The sequence below is a fragment of the Haliotis rufescens genome, unplaced genomic scaffold (genome assembly GCF_023055435.1).
Source record: "Haliotis rufescens isolate VD_foot unplaced genomic scaffold, xgHalRufe1.0.p SCAF_7, whole genome shotgun sequence".
NCBI classification, from domain to species: Eukaryota; Metazoa; Mollusca; class Gastropoda; order Lepetellida; family Haliotidae; genus Haliotis; species Haliotis rufescens.
In genome coordinates this window covers 1,300,256-1,317,645 of record NW_025964361.1, presented here as the reverse complement: position 1 = coordinate 1,317,645, position 17,390 = coordinate 1,300,256, and the positions used below count along the sequence as shown (strand labels likewise).

The window sequence follows — 17,390 nt, the reverse complement described above, 5'->3', positions numbered from 1 at the left end:
TTTCATCCAAATGTATCAGACATATGAGGCTGGAGGTGTTTGTTAAGTATATATATTTTAGTAAAAACTGTTCAAGGCTTCTCTGTACATTAACTGTTGGCAGTTGTGATTTACAGGAAGCATGGAGGTTTTACAGGACTACGTATATTGGGTTTCACGAGGTAAAGAAAGGACATTCATTTGTGATTTTCTTTGTCGATGGTGACTTGGGCTGAAGGGGTCGTTGGCGCAGGTACTACAGAAATATACCCCAGGTATGTGTCTGTATACAGAAATGTACCCTAGCCAAAATCATAATACAGAAACGTACCCTAGGATGAGTCCATTCTGCAGCAGGGTGCAATGCGCATAACCAGTTCTTTAGGTATTTGTCACTTCCTGTTTGCCAAACTGTGGTTAAATTCAACATGGCTTTACTGCCATACTGTTGTTTGGGTGTATCATATAGGAAACGATCATACACAGTGACTTACCTACGGTCCATAAATCTAATATTCTGACAATATTCACGATGCACGCCTGCACTCATAATATGGCGAACCAGAACTACAACATAAACCGGTTTCGGATTTGGGTTGGGGAATATGGACTTGTCCGATGTTTAGGGTACCAGGTACATTTCTGTGTTCTGATTTTGGCTAGGGTACATTTCTGTATACAGGGTACATTTCTGTAGTACCTGTGCCGAAAATGACCATAAAGTCCAGTAGGGCTGAAAATCTCATAAATATTTATAAGTTTACTTGCCTGAATAATGATCACACAAAGGAAAACTCATGAAAGGCTGACATTTTGCTTTCATGAGAAAAACTAGACTGGCTAGTGTCAATTTGTATTTCTGCAAGGGTTTGACAAGTAACGTTGTCTCCCTTTTACTTGCTTCCCTGTTTTTGGGTCAGATCAGTTACTTAACAGTTGAATACCTTTCATTATGGACTCGGGGCGGTCGGGTAGCCTAGTGGTTAAAGCGTTTGCTCGTCACGCCGAAGACCCGGGTTCGATTCCTGACGGGTACAATGTGTGAAGCCCATTTCTAGTGTCCCCCGCCATGATATTGCTGGAATATTGCTAAAAGCAGCGTAAAACCACACTCACTCACTCATCATGGACTCCGGGCAGGTGTTGAGCTGGTCCAGGGGACCGTTCCACAAAGACATCATGGTGCTGAGGTGATCGTGGCTCACATGCTTTAACGTAAACTTACGACAGTCGTAGCGCTATGATCACTTTGTGGAATGAGTCCCTGGTGAGTGTAGGAAAATTGGCACATTTTTACTTTCCATGGTGATAATGTTTGCTAAATAGGAAATATTGATTCAATCCAGTGTCTCACAAAGCTGATAATTTCATGTATCATTTGGCAAATTGCACGTTTTGGGGTATTTGATTTGTTTTCGAAGACCAAACTCTTGCTACCGGTATTTGTCTTTCAGATTTGACATTCCTGATTGCTTTGGATTATATGCAAAAACTTATAAAGCATTGTTACAAACAACATCATGCTGATCAATACCAGATTTGTATCAATAATATTCTTTTTACCTGCAACAAACACATGATGAAATTATTACTTGTAGGGATACACAAACATGATTCCTGTGTTTCGAGAAATATTATTTTTAATGAAAAGCAGTCATCACCGATCTTTTTCAAGATGTACGCAAATCCTGTCTGTCGAGGGGCGGTCGGGTAGCCTAATGGTTAAAGCGTTGGCTCGTCACGCCGAAGACTCGGGTTTGATTCCCAACATGGGTACAATGTGTGAAGCCCATTTCTGGTGTTCCCCGAAGTGATATTGCTGGACTATTGCTAAAAGCGGCGTAAAACCATACTCACTCACTGTCTGTCGAGGTGATTTTGTCAATGCCTGCATTCCGTTTTTCCCCATCTGTTTTCCCACGAGAGCCATTCATTGAGAAATCTTCCCTCAATATCTGTGGGTGATGTTTCAGCAAGTGCATGTGCATCATAGGAGTCTATAGCCCTGGCCATTTATAGCCAGCCCATGGATGATGATGACATTTGTGTGTTTTCAAGCTGATTTTATCTCATTTTCACTGTGTTGCTTCCATGTTGTTTTAGCCTCTGATTACCCAAAAACTTCTTCTGATTTAGGTGTTATATTTCAGAATGGAGGCATAATCCCTTTTGTGTTGGTCATGTATATCATAAGCAGGTATCAGAAAGTGGATTACCTGTATCAGATTGGATGTTTATGTTAGTGGGAGATTGGAGTTCTTAGAGTCTATCTTAGAACATATTGGAGTTTATTTCTGTATTATTTCATAACGCTTTGGGCTTCTTCTGGAATCAGTGATGATTTGATTATCAGTAATGCAATTTTTACATTAATGGAGATAAGTCTGTGGTAAGTTAAGAGCTTGAATAAAAACATCTGGCCTCGCCTACAGGTGCTTGCTGATTGTTGCCTAGATGGTTGCGTTCTGTAAACTGGGGGATGAGTGAGTGGGTGAGTGGGTATGCTTAATACTCAGTCAGCAAGTTTGCAGCTGTGCACCATGCACAAATCTGTGGCTATTTCAACATATTTACTTTTGAGTACTGAACTTTCTTGCTGTTGGTTTCAAGTAGGGAGTTGGTAAAAATTCCATATGCCCATTTTATGGCTTTCAATATGATAGTGGAAAATGTAGAGGAACGATGTTCTTATATCTCTATACTTATTGGTTTGAGGGGAAGTCGAAGGTGACTCCATTCGCTGTGTAGAGTTGCGTCCCTTGGGCATGCCAGGACCCTATGGTTGTGGTTCACATCCTGTTTCACCCTGATTATGTTTCCAGCTTTGTCAGCTGCACACCCATGCTCATGGGCTTCACTCACTCACTTATAAGTTAATTGAGAAATAACATGAATCTATTATCTGGTTTGAGCTTGTAAACATTGGAAAGAGTAGGCTGTTCCTGAAAGAGGAACTGCGTGTCTAATATTGCCAGGATGTACTTAAGTCAAGAGGGGAGAAGTTATCAAAAGATAAATTTGAACTAAAAATAAACTAGTATTTATCTTCATACTTAGATGTAGTGATCAGCTTTCCCTTGATCTGTCTATCTGCCTGATATTATTTCACTTCTGATCTGCTGAATATTTTTTCCTTTTTGTTCAATCAGTATTTTTTATGTTAGAATTTTTTGTCAATTGATTGGACTGAGTGGAGGTGTTTATTCTAAGGCATAGCTGGGGCAGTCAGGTAGCCTAGTGGTTAAAGCTTTTGCTCGTCACCCTGAAGACCCGAGTTCAATTCCCGACATGGGTGCTATGTGTGAAGCCCATTTCTGGTGTCTCCCACTGTGATATTGCTGGAATATTGCTAAAAGCGGTGTAAAACCATACTCACTCACTCACTCACTCTAAAGCAGTGCTAAGTTGCCATGGAATATATCTACATGGAACAAAAGGTCCAGTCCTTTTCCAACTATACTTGCACAAGTCTCTAAGGCAGTGATTATTAGTTTAAATCATGAGTTCTAGATTATGTAGATAAGAAGAAGTTGTCCCTATAAGAGACGAGAGTACTGTCCACATATCTAGACTTGCCTATTAGGAGGATAGAATTACTACACATCCATGGACTTTTCTTACAGTACAGCCTTAGAGCAAGGCTATCTTCCAGCGATTATTCAATCGAATCCCAGATTTTCCCCGATAATGTTTCTAGCTTTGTCAGCACCGTACCTGTGCTAGTGCGTTTGACCAAAGTGGGAAAAAGACACATCAAGCTGGCTTGCTTTGATACAAATGAAATACTTTTCAAAGTGACATTTCTCTAAACTCACTCCTCACAGACAGAAGGAACTTTAACTCCTTGTTTCTTTGAAGTGTGTCTGGTGCATTTCAGCTGACTGATTCCAACATGACTGAAGACAAAGTGAGATTTTCTTGCAATGCTGGCTCCTTGTACATTGTCTCCAAAGCATTTTTTCTCAAATTTGCAGAACCTTTAATCACCATTGAAGCATGTGAAACAAATACATTTGATATATACTCAGATTTTATGTTTCAAATGATTTTCAGAAGTTTTATCATAAAGAAAATGATTAGGTAGTATGCAAAATGATCACTTGAGTTGTGAAGAAAGGTTATGGCAATTACATTTTGCTATTGAAACAGAATCAAATATACTAGAGACTTACTGGCCTCAATGGAAAGTGACAGTTTTCAATTTCTATTCAGAAAATGTAATTATGTCATTGTATGATTGTTTTTCCACTTCACTAAGTTTTATGTATTCTTTCATGCTGTATTTGTCTTTAATCTGTCACCACAATACTGAATTTTTTTTAGTCAAGGCTATGAATCAAAGCAAATAAAATAGTGAGTGTCTGTGTATTCCTGGTCAGGTCACCGAGGCCTAGCAGCGAATCTCTCTGACTGGAATTGAATTTGATCACTCAAACTGTCAGGACAATTCGCATTCAAGCTATTGAAGGCGTTTCTCTCAACTAATCACTTCCCTTATAAAAATGCTGGCGCATTTCATGTGTCTTTTGAACATCTCGACTCGGTCTGTAATCTAATAAAGCTTATATAGAAAACTGCATTATTCATTGTTAAAGGACCTGGCTTGAAGGTGGACAGAACTTGTGTAATTCAATACTGGTCTGCCAAGGAACAGCCCGCATGCATGAGACCTGGGGGGGCTTAAACATTAATGTAATGAAAATCTGCTGTATTTGATTGTGTTACAAATTGATGTTTTCATTCAGGGACATGCCTAGATCAATGCCATCTGTCGTAATCTGCCATTTCAAGGATCATCAATGTTCTACACACTCGTCTGATGCAGATGTCATTGTGAAATATGGGGAATCTCACAGGAGTAGTCTAAAGTTACATGATTAGTCAAGGGGTAGTACCAGTCAGAGGTCAGTACACTGTATACATATGTTGGGATGAAGTCCTGGGATTTTCCGGGGATTAATTTCCTCATACAGAGCTGAAGTGAGTGAGTGAGTCAGGCTTTCGATCCCTTTCAGTGTCGTACCAGAAGACGGTCAAAGATGGTACTTGTACCCTGCCTGGCGCTTGTCATTAAGGGAATAAAATGAGGAATGGACGGTTCGGAGTCAGTATATACTTGGTCTGAGTGGGGTATTCATGTTAAACTGTGGCATGGTATCTTAGTGGGTCAGCAGTATAAAACAGGCGTTAGTCTGAAGTACAAGCAGCCACACACACACAACCCCATTTCACCTCATCTCACCTTAATATTCCATCAGCTGAAAGGGAAGGTTGATATATGAACTTTTGAAAATATGCTCCAAATATACACCATAACATAAATAAAAATTTTAAAAATGTATCATTTCCAATTTTGGGGAAAATTCTGAAATTCTATAATCTGTGTGATATATATGCTGATTCTATGATGTCAATCGTCTTACTGAACATATAATTAGTTGTACATGTTATTACATGAGAGTACACAGGTTTATGAATGTGGTGAAGTGGCCTCCTGGTGATCCAGGTGCTGACAGCATGTTCTCAGCATGTAGGTTTCAAGATGGCTGTGCAAGAAATGTGGGAACATGCATTAAACCTTTGAGAGTCTCTATTAAAGAAAGAAAGATAACTGTCTCAGTGTTATAAAGATAACTTGCTGTGGGTCTGAGCTTTCAGTGTCTTTCCCTTGGGTCATTTGTTGGTAGAATGAGTGAGTGAGTGAGTGAGTATGGTTTTACGCTGCTTTTAGCAATATTCCAGCAATATCACGGCGGGGGACACCAGAAATGGCCTTCACACATTGTACCCATGTCGGGAATCGAACCCAGGTCTTCGGCATGACGAGCGAACGCTTTAACCACTAGGCTACCCGACCGCCCCTTGTAGAATGAATTGAAGCATATCAATGATTTGCATCACAGTCATATGATGATGATAAAATTGGATGGTACTATAAATTCACTTGCCTCCTAGATAAATTTGACTTTAAAGAAAGTGATCTAATTTCTTGCTCCCTTATTAGGACATACATTCAAAATTTACAGACATGTTACACTCATTGATTGAAGATAAACCAAATAAATTAATTTCAAGAAAAAAACTTAGGATATAGAAAATTTAAGTCAGAAATTGAACTTGAACGCTATTTAGGTTGGTTGGTTGTTTAACGCTGCACTCAGCAGTATTCCAGCTATATGACAGCGGTCTGTAAATAATTGAGTCTGGACCAGACAATCCAGTGATTGATATCATGAGCATCGATCCACGCAATTGGACATTGCAAGATCAATAAACCCACCATACCCATCTCACCCAGCTGAGGCTGAGTGACCACAGACTAAGAATTGAACTGGGAAGAAGAACAAGACCATCTACACCTTTTGAAAGAACGTCTCTGTGGTCACTGCTCAGTCCTTGAAGATGAAGAACACTATATCTTAAAAAATAACTATTTTAAAAGTCTTAATATCACCAAAATATGTAGTCTGCATTTTCAAATAATGAACCAGGTAACAGAAATTATCTGCTATCATGTATACAACTTCAATTAAATGTGAAATACTTATTCTAGAAAATCCTAGGTCAGAACGTGATATTTTGTATTAGTACTTTGTATTGTTATCCTGACTTATCTGTTTCTATACTTTATTAAATATTGTCACTGTTTCTACATGGAACGTTTGCGCAATAAATAGCGGATATTTCATATGTCGAGCAAAATATCATCTTTCTCTCATCGAGTGACGGGGGTAGGAGATATTTTCACGAGTGGCATAATCTATTATATACTTTTTGTGTAGTTGTCTACCAGAAAATTTGATTATTTCATTACAAATGTAAATCCTTGAAACGTAAATTCTCCCTACCTAACACACAGGGATTGTTCACCACCACTTTTATTTGCGACTTAAAAAAGTAGTTTCGTGTATACGAAATCTTAAAGAATATTAACAAAAAAACAAAACAAAATATTTAGGGTCACGAAAATTCTGAATCATAAATTTAGATATGATTATATACAAAATCAACTTTAACAAAAAATATTCTTGAAAACTAGGAGACTGGTGTTTGAAGCGAAAGAATACACGCTGTCAAGTAACAAAAACTGCACTTTGCGAAATGAACAGTCTCGATTGCGAGTTAAATGAGAAATTTACGGTTTATAAGGAAACATTTTCGAGAGAATAACAAACGTCAAGAAGTGATATTAACTCCATAAATGACCATCTGTCAATATTTTGCCTTGTCAATGTGGACCTAGCGTAAAAAGAACGTCAACAGTTTGTGTACGGGCTGGTCACTTATGACAAAGGGAGACAATTTAAGGGTAGGTAACTCTTTTATGACAATAGTTCCATCAAAGTGTTATGTTCACTGCAGTGAAATATCACTTTTTTCAACTTCGCAAAACTCAGTCTTTCGCCCTGAAGTACATAATAAGATCTTGTGTTTTGTTTCTAAAGATGGGACACTGCAGATGTATAAATAAGGGTGGAAAGTGCACCAAGAAAAGAAGAAATTTGAAGGAAAAAGCAAGTTTTCTTTCAGCATGTTCAGAGAGTGATTTTCTTTCAGTTTATTTCTTAGCAACCTTTACTCTGCCCCCATGGGGCTTAGGGCAAAAGAAAGAAGTCCCCCCCAGTAACTTTGTGTGTTGGAGCTGACAAATACAACAGCATGGTACAGTGGTTGACCTGGCTGTTGTGTGTCACGGTGACCTGATGGCATGGTTTGTTTCTCATGCTTTCAATCACTAGTTTCCTTGGGACAGACTCCTTTTTTTACAGGTGTCTGTGTTAATGCTGGAATATTTGCTGGCTGCGTCTCAAACTGCACTCCCTCACTCACCCTCTGCCTGATTGAAGGAGTTGTAAATGAGGTGAGGTGAAATGGGGTTGATGTCACGTCCAACATTATTGCTCGTATATAGTGACGTGGGTGTGGGTGTGTGGGCGCGCTTGTACCAGTCTGGACTAAGGATGATTTTATGGTGCTAGCCCCCCGAGAAACCATGCTACAATTTAACATGAATACCCCACACAGCATACTGACTCCAAGCCGACCAGTCCTTGTTTTATCCCCATAAAGCTAAGTGCCAGGCAGGGTAACAACAAGTACCATCTTTTGGTATGACGTGGCCGGGGTTCAACCCCAGACCTTCCACTCTTTCCAGGCAGACTCTCTACCACCAGACCATTGAGACGGTTGAGTTGTGAATGAACCTCTCATTGCACTACCTAGCCTTAAAAAAGAACTATTGTGGGTTCAGATTATAAAGTCAAGCCAACTTAAGTGTATTCACCCTTTGGAGAAGCCATTTTCGAAAATCGGAAATGACCTATCCACAATGATAACATTGTAATGTGTGTATCATTGCAACAAAACTAGGCTCTGCCATTTAATCATAGGTTTTTTTTATGAAATGATCCAATTAATTTGTGTTTTTCATTCCAAAGTGACTTACTTTAGAACATCTGCATTTAACCCTGTGTGTATAAGTGGAAATATCCGTCCACATTTCCAGCTGAAGAAAAACAACACAGACAAGGTAAGTGCCCAGAATAACAGAGTGTTAGTGGCAGCAGGATTAGAATGAGTGTTGAGACTGCTGCTTTTGCTGTATGGGGGGGAGGGGGGAAACTGCAGCTTATGTTTGAAGCAGATGTGGTAGGGCATTGTGGGTAATAGAGCCGAGGGAGACGAGCCAGGGAGTTGTTGATGTGAGGATGAGGATAAGTTAAGGATGGGTATGAAATTACTCTGTATAACATCATCAGCAATTCATAGGGCGTGCTACACATCTTGGAAATATGTTTCTAATTCTATTTTTATTAACACAAATTTCAGTGTGAAAAATGATATTGTTGAAGCAGTATTGTGTAAAGTAATGTTGGCAGGAGGCGTGAAATAATTAGGATCCACTTGTGATTATAATGTCAATACATATGTAATTATTCTTAATCAAGTTGCCTTTAGAATGTTTAGTGAACAGATGTGTTGCAAACTATTTTCTAAAAACTTCTCATTTTGAAAATTGGCGATTTTGATTTTATAAATGCCCTCACAAATTATTTTTGTTAACAATTGCTCATTGTAATTTTACAATGCTCTAGCAGACTTGAAATAATCAAATACATCTATCAAGGAATACACCTAGCTTGGAAAAATGTCTGAATGCGGAACAAAAATATACTGTAAATCTTGAAATTAACGCGAGCGTGAATTAAAAGCGAAAAATGCGAGTGGTCTTTGCTCGCATTATTAAACATCGCATTTATATCACCAATAAGACATTTTGGATAGCAGAAATACCAACTCAGACATACGCTGAAAACAAACAACCATGTATTCCACATCACTGTTTATTGAGCAGCACTTGTAACAAGTACATAAACAATGTCATTCAAACACTAATTACATCCTGTGAATTGTCACTGCTGGGGTCAAGACTAGAGCTCTACACGCTTAGGTCATCACAGATCACACCTGCAAATCCAGACAGACGCCACCCACGCAACACGGTGTCTTTGTTCTTTGCGACTGCGTCAAAGGCCGACACGAGCCAGCGTGCATGTATTGTTTCAGCGGAAGTACTCTAATCAGTGCTACTGAGCGGTGCTATTTGGTGTGTGATTGGATTAATGTAACGTTGCATAAGGGTGAGGATTCTCCTGTAAACCTGACAGAGGACATTTTCTTCAGATATAAGGAGGGGGGTGTCGCATTCATATTGTGTCGCATTATTGACTAGGGGCCAGCGGTCGCATTCTTTTGGAGACGCATTAGTTCACGATTTACAGTATACAGCTATTTTTTCAATTGTCATTATCTTTTTACAGTCTGAGCCCAAAGCATTTGTGATTACTTGCCTGGCTTAGCATTAATAGTAGCATTTGGTGCAGTTATATGGACGATTATTAGCTGAACTTACCAAACCAAACAGAATTTTATTAGACACAGGCTTTGGACTTGTGGCTAAAGCTGCAGTTATCAGTCCAACTTGACAAAAACAGTCTGCAAACAGCAAATACAGTAAGTTTTTCACAATGGGCGAGGTTCTGTTGATTTTACAGGTGCTTCAATTTATTTTCCATTGCTCAGAAACTGCTCAACAAACCCATCAGAGTAATCTCCCATTAATAACTTTTTCCTTCAAACACGTTGGTTGGCAAGGGTCGTTTTGGAGTCATTCTCCTCCCTCACTTCCTGTCAAAGAATGAAGACAATGACCCTTTGGGACACACTGATTTTAGTCTAATATGTCAGTAGTTTAACATTGTTTTCAATATGTTTAACATAAAATGAATTATCTTGTAAATGACCAATGCTCATGCTGGGTTTGCCTATGTTGTTTAATGCTGAGTGTGTTTCTTTTTTTGTGTGTTGTTTGATGCTACACTCAACAGTATTCCCAAACTCTATCACGGCTGCCTGTAAGTAACTGAATCTGGACCAGACAAACCAGTGCTTGATATCATGAGCAATGGCCCACGCTGTGTGGGTATGGTGACACATAATCAACCAAGTCACAGAGCCTGGGGCCCATTTCTGGTGTCCCCTGCCGTGATATTGCTGGAATATTGCTAAGCGGCGTAAAACCATCCTCACTCACTCACTCACCGAGCCTGGCCACCAGATCCATGGAGTCCTCCAGAGACCAGCATAGGTTCCTGGAGCCCGTACACAGAGGAAACCCCATGGAGATGCAGGTGTAAGGAAAGGGCTCTGTTCTGTTATTGAACCAAGAAAGTTCTTCAATGACTTTTAGGTTGTAGAAGTAGGGCTGGGGCGGGTGACTCAGGTTCTCGGGTCAGGTGGGTACTGAGTAGGACCCTGGTACTAGGGCTGGGACGGGTGACTCGGGTACTTGGGTCGGGTGGGTACCGAGTGGGACCCTGGTACTAGGGCTGGGACGGGTGACTCGGGTACTTGGGTCAGGTGGGTACTGAGTGGGACCCTGGTACTAGGGCTGGGACGGGTGACTCGGGTACTTGGGTCAGGTGGGTACCGAGTGGGACCCTGGTACTAGGGCTGGGACGGGTGACTCGGGTACTTGGGTCAGGTGGGTACTGAGTGGGACCCTGGTACTAGGGCTGGGACGGGTGACTCGGGTACTTGGGTCAGGTGGGTACTGAGTGGGACCCTGGTACTAGGGCTGGGACGGGTGACTCGGGTACTTGGGTCAGGTGGGTACCGAGTGGGACCCTGGTACTAGGGCTGGGATGGGTGACTCGGGTACTTGGGTCAGGTGGGACCTGGCACCCAGGCACCCGGAACCCCATGGTTAGTAATGAGATATACTGTTTATTGATAAAATACCTAGAGCTCCATGGTTACAATACAAGTCACTAATGTTCACATTGCTTTCTGACTATGTACGCATTCCTTCTACTTTTATATGTTTGAATAAAGATAAAACTTCCGTTATCATCAGTGTATGCATGACCAGATCGTATTGTATGTGTATCTAAATACATTCAAACTATTCCTATTCGGACATTGTGTACCTATCTTTTGAGACCTACAGCGGGTACCCGGGTAGGGTCGGGTAATAGATGAGTGGGTACCCAGGTAGCCCTATAAAGAAGAAAGTCATCAACATTACTGATAACAGAAGAACAGCGCAGGGGGGGAAAAGAGCTTATTACTTCACGTTGTTACTGCTAATAGGCTTACTCTTCCATAACATATTTTCTAGAATTTGAATCAATAGATATTTTTTGATGTATAATGTTTTGTATGGAAACAAAGATTTATTGTACAAATGCCTTGGTTTGAACTTCATCAGGATATGATTTAATGTATAATGAGGTAATCATATTAAGATTGATTAAGAAAATGTCTTCCTTTTCCTCAATCCATTTGCATGTCAGTAAATCTTATTAGAACTCTTATTGTTAACATTATCGAATTGTCATTTTTAATTTGTTGATTTCAAATGAAGCATTAACGGAGTGCCCATAGATTTGTGTCCTCAGTCATGCTATTAGTTAGTGACAGCTAATTTAGGTTTATGATGTCAGAAGTTTTCATGAAGGCTGCTTTGGTGTGACTGGAATGATGGACAAAGAAGTTATGTTGTGAATGATGTCTGAGTTACATCGACTGTGGTCAACACTCCATCTTAGTCTGGAGTGTCTACGATCAGCAACTGGCTCAATTTGAGTACTGACAGCCCGATGATGCTCCAATGAATTGGGCAATTTCACACGACCCTGTAATAAAATTTTCTTTTGTGTTTGTTTGACATCATGGCAATCCCTCAAATTAATTAGATAAATGTTTCTAGCACTGTTGATAGCGTGGATGATAATATTGATTGGTCATGAGATTGTATCTCCACTCTGTTGAACTTTTAAAGTTTGTGGAATAGACATTTCAGAGATTAAACATGAACATTTCATTCCATTTATTTTAGATTTAATGTTGTGCTAAAAGAACTACAGATTCCAAGTGTTGCTTTGATGCAGCCATTAGTTGTTGCTCGTCACAAACGAAAAAGGGGCGAAACATTTTCAGAGTTTTTTCCGGGGGTTTTGAATTTGGGAATTCTGTTGCACATGAAAGGGTTTGGGAGACAGTTTGGACATTTGCATGTGGTGGGGGATTTTATAAAACCATCAGTCCTGGTCACAACAAGGAATGGCTCTCTTCAAGATCTTTCACTGGACCTCAAATGATCCTTGGTGCTGATTTCGAATAGCATTAAGAAATAATTTGTAAGGAGCTTTTGCAGCACCATGGCAACTATGGGAAAGTAATTTGATTAATCACTGTCAGGATCATTGAATTAAAAGTTTGAATTTGCATTTAATAAATCAAGGAAGAATACTCTCTTTATCGACCATCGTCCAAATGTGTTAAGTTCCATGTTGGGCGTTCTTACAAACATGAGGGTTTTGCTACTAAAGTTTGAGACATTTCAGTTAAGCAAATACTCCTTTATAAAGGTTTAATGTTATTCAGGTATAAAAGTCGTGCTTCTGTTTGTGTAATGTAAATAGTATATCACCTGAGTGCATTAAGTTAACTATGTAGAGATATTGACTGACTGATGGATATCACCCGTATTTCCCCTGTGGTTGATGAAGCCGAGAGGACATGGTGGCGTAATGCTCTGATTGTTCAATGCTCTGGTCTGTAAATACCAGCATTCAGCGAGTTGCAATCCAGGCCATTTCTGTAGATTAACTCCAGATCTCTTGTTAGCATTCTTATCCGACTTAATTGATTCACAATCTGAGTTAGGCTGGAGTGATCCCACAAGTGCACTGGTTATTTGTGATACGTCCATATAATCCCCGGGGGGCTTGCAGGCCAAGAACCTTTCTGTATAGATAGCTTCCAGGGGTACAAAAGTGCACGATCACAGCCCTCTCAACTGTCTAGCAACTAGAATGCAGCAATATGTCTGTCGATAAACCATATTTAAAGAGTGAAGAGCAAATATCCCCATGAAAATGGTAAAATAATTATGAGACAGACACATTAAAAACAGTTGGATTTCAATTCCAGGGTATGAAGTATATGAAACTTGGTGCTGATACAGTGCATGCAGTTAATATCTACAAGCTCCAAAATACATTTTCAGTAGATTATCATCATCATAATCATCATCACCATTGGTTAAAGAGTTCGCTCGTCACTCCGAAGACCTTGGTTAGATTCCAGACATGGGTACAATGTGTGAAGCCCATTTCTGGTGTCCCCCCGCCGTGATATTGCTGGAATATTGTTAAAAGCAGCGTAAAACCATACTCACTCACTCACTCATTCATCATTGGTTAAGCTTACTTGACCATGTTGACAGAAAATTTTTTTAACATGATGACTAGACTCTGGCTTCCCACTAGTTCCAGATTGCTAACAGATGTTTTATGAAACAGATAGTAAGTTTAGGCATGTTGTTTCATTTTTTGTTAAAAGTTTTCAAAGTTTGTCTGAACAGGACTTTTTTCCTTTTTGATGATATTAATGTAGAAAAGAGTAACTTGTCCGAAGTATCTACCATCCTGAATTAGAGGTTACCGGACTTGGACTGGGCCTGTTTGGAGTGTTGACCTTGTTATTGCTCAGTGATTCAGGGGATGTGTGGAATGGCTGAATCTGGCTGTTTGGAAAGGGTGAGTAAGGGTACTACCCTACCTGAAGATGAGGGTGGGGAATGTTTGCTCTCAGCTTACAGGGAGTACCGGGCCTGCCTGGATAAGATAAATTGATTGCTTTAGTGCTGGTGCAAGTGACATGAATTCAGTGATACCTGACAGAATGTACAAGAGGAGGATCACACTGGACATTCACATCAGATCCGGGGATAACTCCCACCCAGCTAGAACCCACATCAGATAACTCCCACCCAGCTAGAACCCACATCAGATAACTCCCACCCAGCTAGAACCCACATCAGATAACTCCCACCCAGCTAGAACCCACATCAGATAACTCCCACCCAGCTAGAACCCACATCAGATAACTCCCACCCAGCTAGAACCCACATCAGATAACTCCCACCCAGCTAGAACCCACATCAGATAACTCCCACCCAGCTAGAACCCACATCAGATAACTCCCACCCAGCTAGAACCCACATCAGATAAATCCCACCCAGCTAGAACCCACATCAGATAAATCCCACCAAGCTAGAACCCACATCAGATCCGGGGATAACTCCCACCCAGCTAGAACCCACATCAGATAAATCCCACCCAGCTAGAACCCACATCAGATCCGGGGATAACTCCCACCCAACTAGAACCCACATCAGATAACTCCCACCCAGCTAGAACCCACATCAGATAACTCCCACCCAGCTAGAATCCACATCAGATAACTCCCACCCAGCTAGAACCCACATCAGATCCGGGGATAACTCCCACCCAACTAGAACCCACATCAGATAACTCCCACCCAGCTAGAACCCACATCAGATAACTCCCACCCAGCTAGAACCCACATCAGATAACTCCCACCCAGCTAGAACCCACATCAGATAACTCCCACCCAGCTAGAACCCACATCAGATAACTCCCACCCAGCTAGAACCCACATCAGATCTGGAATGAATCCCACCCAGTTAGAATCCACATCACATCCGGAGATAAATCCCACCCAGCTAGAACCCACATCAGATATGGGGATAAATCCCACCCAGCTAGAACCCACATCAGATATGGGGATAACTCCCACCCAGCTAGAACCCACATCAGATCCGGGGATAAATCTCACCCAGCTAGAACCCACATCAAATATGGGGATAAATCCCACCCAGCTAGAACCCACATCAAATATGGGGATAACTCCCACCCAACTAGAACCCACATCAGATAACTCCCACCCAGCTAGAACCCACATCAGATAACTCCCACCCAGCTAGAATCCACATCAGATAACTCCCACCCAGCTAGAACCCACATCAGATCCGGGGATAACTCCCACCCAACTAGAACCCACATCAGATAACTCCCACCCAACTAGAACCCACATCAGATAACTCCCACCCAGCTAGAACCCACATCAGATAACTCCCACCCAGCTAGAACCCACATCAGATAACTCCCACCCAGCTAGAACCCACATCAGATAACTCCCACCCAGCTAGAACCCACATCAGATAACTCCCACCCAGCTAGAACCCACATCAGATCTGGAATGAATCCCACCCAGTTAGAATCCACATCACATCCGGAGATAAATCCCACCCAGCTAGAACCCACATCAGATATGGGGATAAATCCCACCCAGCTAGAACCCACATCAGATATGGGGATAACTCCCACCCAGCTAGAACCCACATCAGATCCGGGGATAAATCTCACCCAGCTAGAACCCACATCAAATATGGGGATAAATCCCACCCAGCTAGAACCCACATCAAATATGGGGATAACTCCCACCCAGCTAGAACCCACATCAGATCCGGGGATAAATCTCACCCAGCTAGAACCCACATCAAATATGGGGATAAATCCCACCCAGCTAGAACCCACATCAGATCTGGGGATAAATCTCACCCAGCTAGAACCCACATCAGATCCGGGGATAAATCTCACCCAGCTAGAACCCACATCAGATCCGGGGATAAATCTCACCCAGCTAGAACCCACATCAAATATGGGGATAAATCTCACCCAGCTAGAACCCACATCAGATCTGGGGATAAATCCCACCCAGCTAGAACCCACATCAAATATGGGGATAACTCCCACCCAGCTAGAACCCACATCAGATCCGGGGATAAATCTCACCCAGCTAGAACCCACATCAAATATGGGGATAACTCCCACCCAGCTAGAACCCACATCAGATCCGGGGATAAATCTCACCCAGCTAGAACCCACATCAAATATGGGGATAAATCCCACCCAGCTAGAACCCACATCAAATTCGGGGATAAATCCCACCTAGCTCGAACCCACATCAGATCCGGGGATAAATCTCACCCAGCTAGAACCCACATCAAATATGGGGATAAATCCCACCCAGCTAGAACCCACATCAGATCCGGGGATAACTCCCACCCAGCTAGAACCCACATCAAATATGGGGATAAATCCCACCCAGCTAGATTCCACATCAGATCCAAGGATAAATCCTACCCAGCTAGAACCCACATCAGAATAAGGAATAAGTCCCAGCTAGAACCCACATCAGATCTGGGGATAAATCCCACCGGCCTTGTTATATCAAGCAGATTGGTATGTCCTGGTCCTTCACATATCACTCTGTCAGACAGGGGATGCACACACTACAAGGATAATAATAACAATACCCAGCAGAGGTCTCCTTATGTGGATAATACACAAATAGCTGCTGTGCTATAGTGTATTTTTTTTCGTTCATTATTTCCTGCTGTGTTAAGAAAAATGCATTCCTGAGAGAATGTAATTTGCAGAAAAAAGAAAGAATTATATTTGATTTATTTGTGTGGAAAATACAGATTTAGGACATTTTTTGTCTGTTTTGATTTAATTTAAATCATTTGGATTAGAGGTTGAATAAACAAATTGAATAATTTGAAAATATCGTGCTTCCAATGCTTGTCTTTGACATGTTTTAGTGAGTTATATAATCCATAAAATATGTTGGATGGCTGCAACTTAAAAACATGATTTATGTACCAGTGTGCTGGAGGGTTACTTGAAATATTGTCTTAGAGCTGTCAGGTAAAATATGATTTGAGACCTGCTTCTGATCTTCAACACAGTTTATGAAAAAGGTTGAATCACTAGGAAGAATGGGCTTTCTATAAATCACAATTAATGATTAATGGTTCTGTCTTCTATCACATGCATACCAACTTAAGCTTTAAAACAGACACACAATTGTCAGTCAACAGCACAGGAAATGTTAGAACAATGAATCGTGTTGAGGGCTCAGAATCCACGTCTGTAATTTGGGGGAAAACAGAGCGGGAGTGGATAAAAAGAATG

At 41.1% G+C, this 17,390-nt stretch overlaps 1 protein-coding gene across 3 annotated transcripts in view; it reads left to right on the top strand.

The window, feature by feature from the left end:
* LOC124139637 (kelch-like protein 5) overlaps window positions 1-17,390 on the top strand; it is a 195,268-nt gene that overhangs the window by 60,753 nt on the left and 117,125 nt on the right. The window lies entirely within an intron of this gene.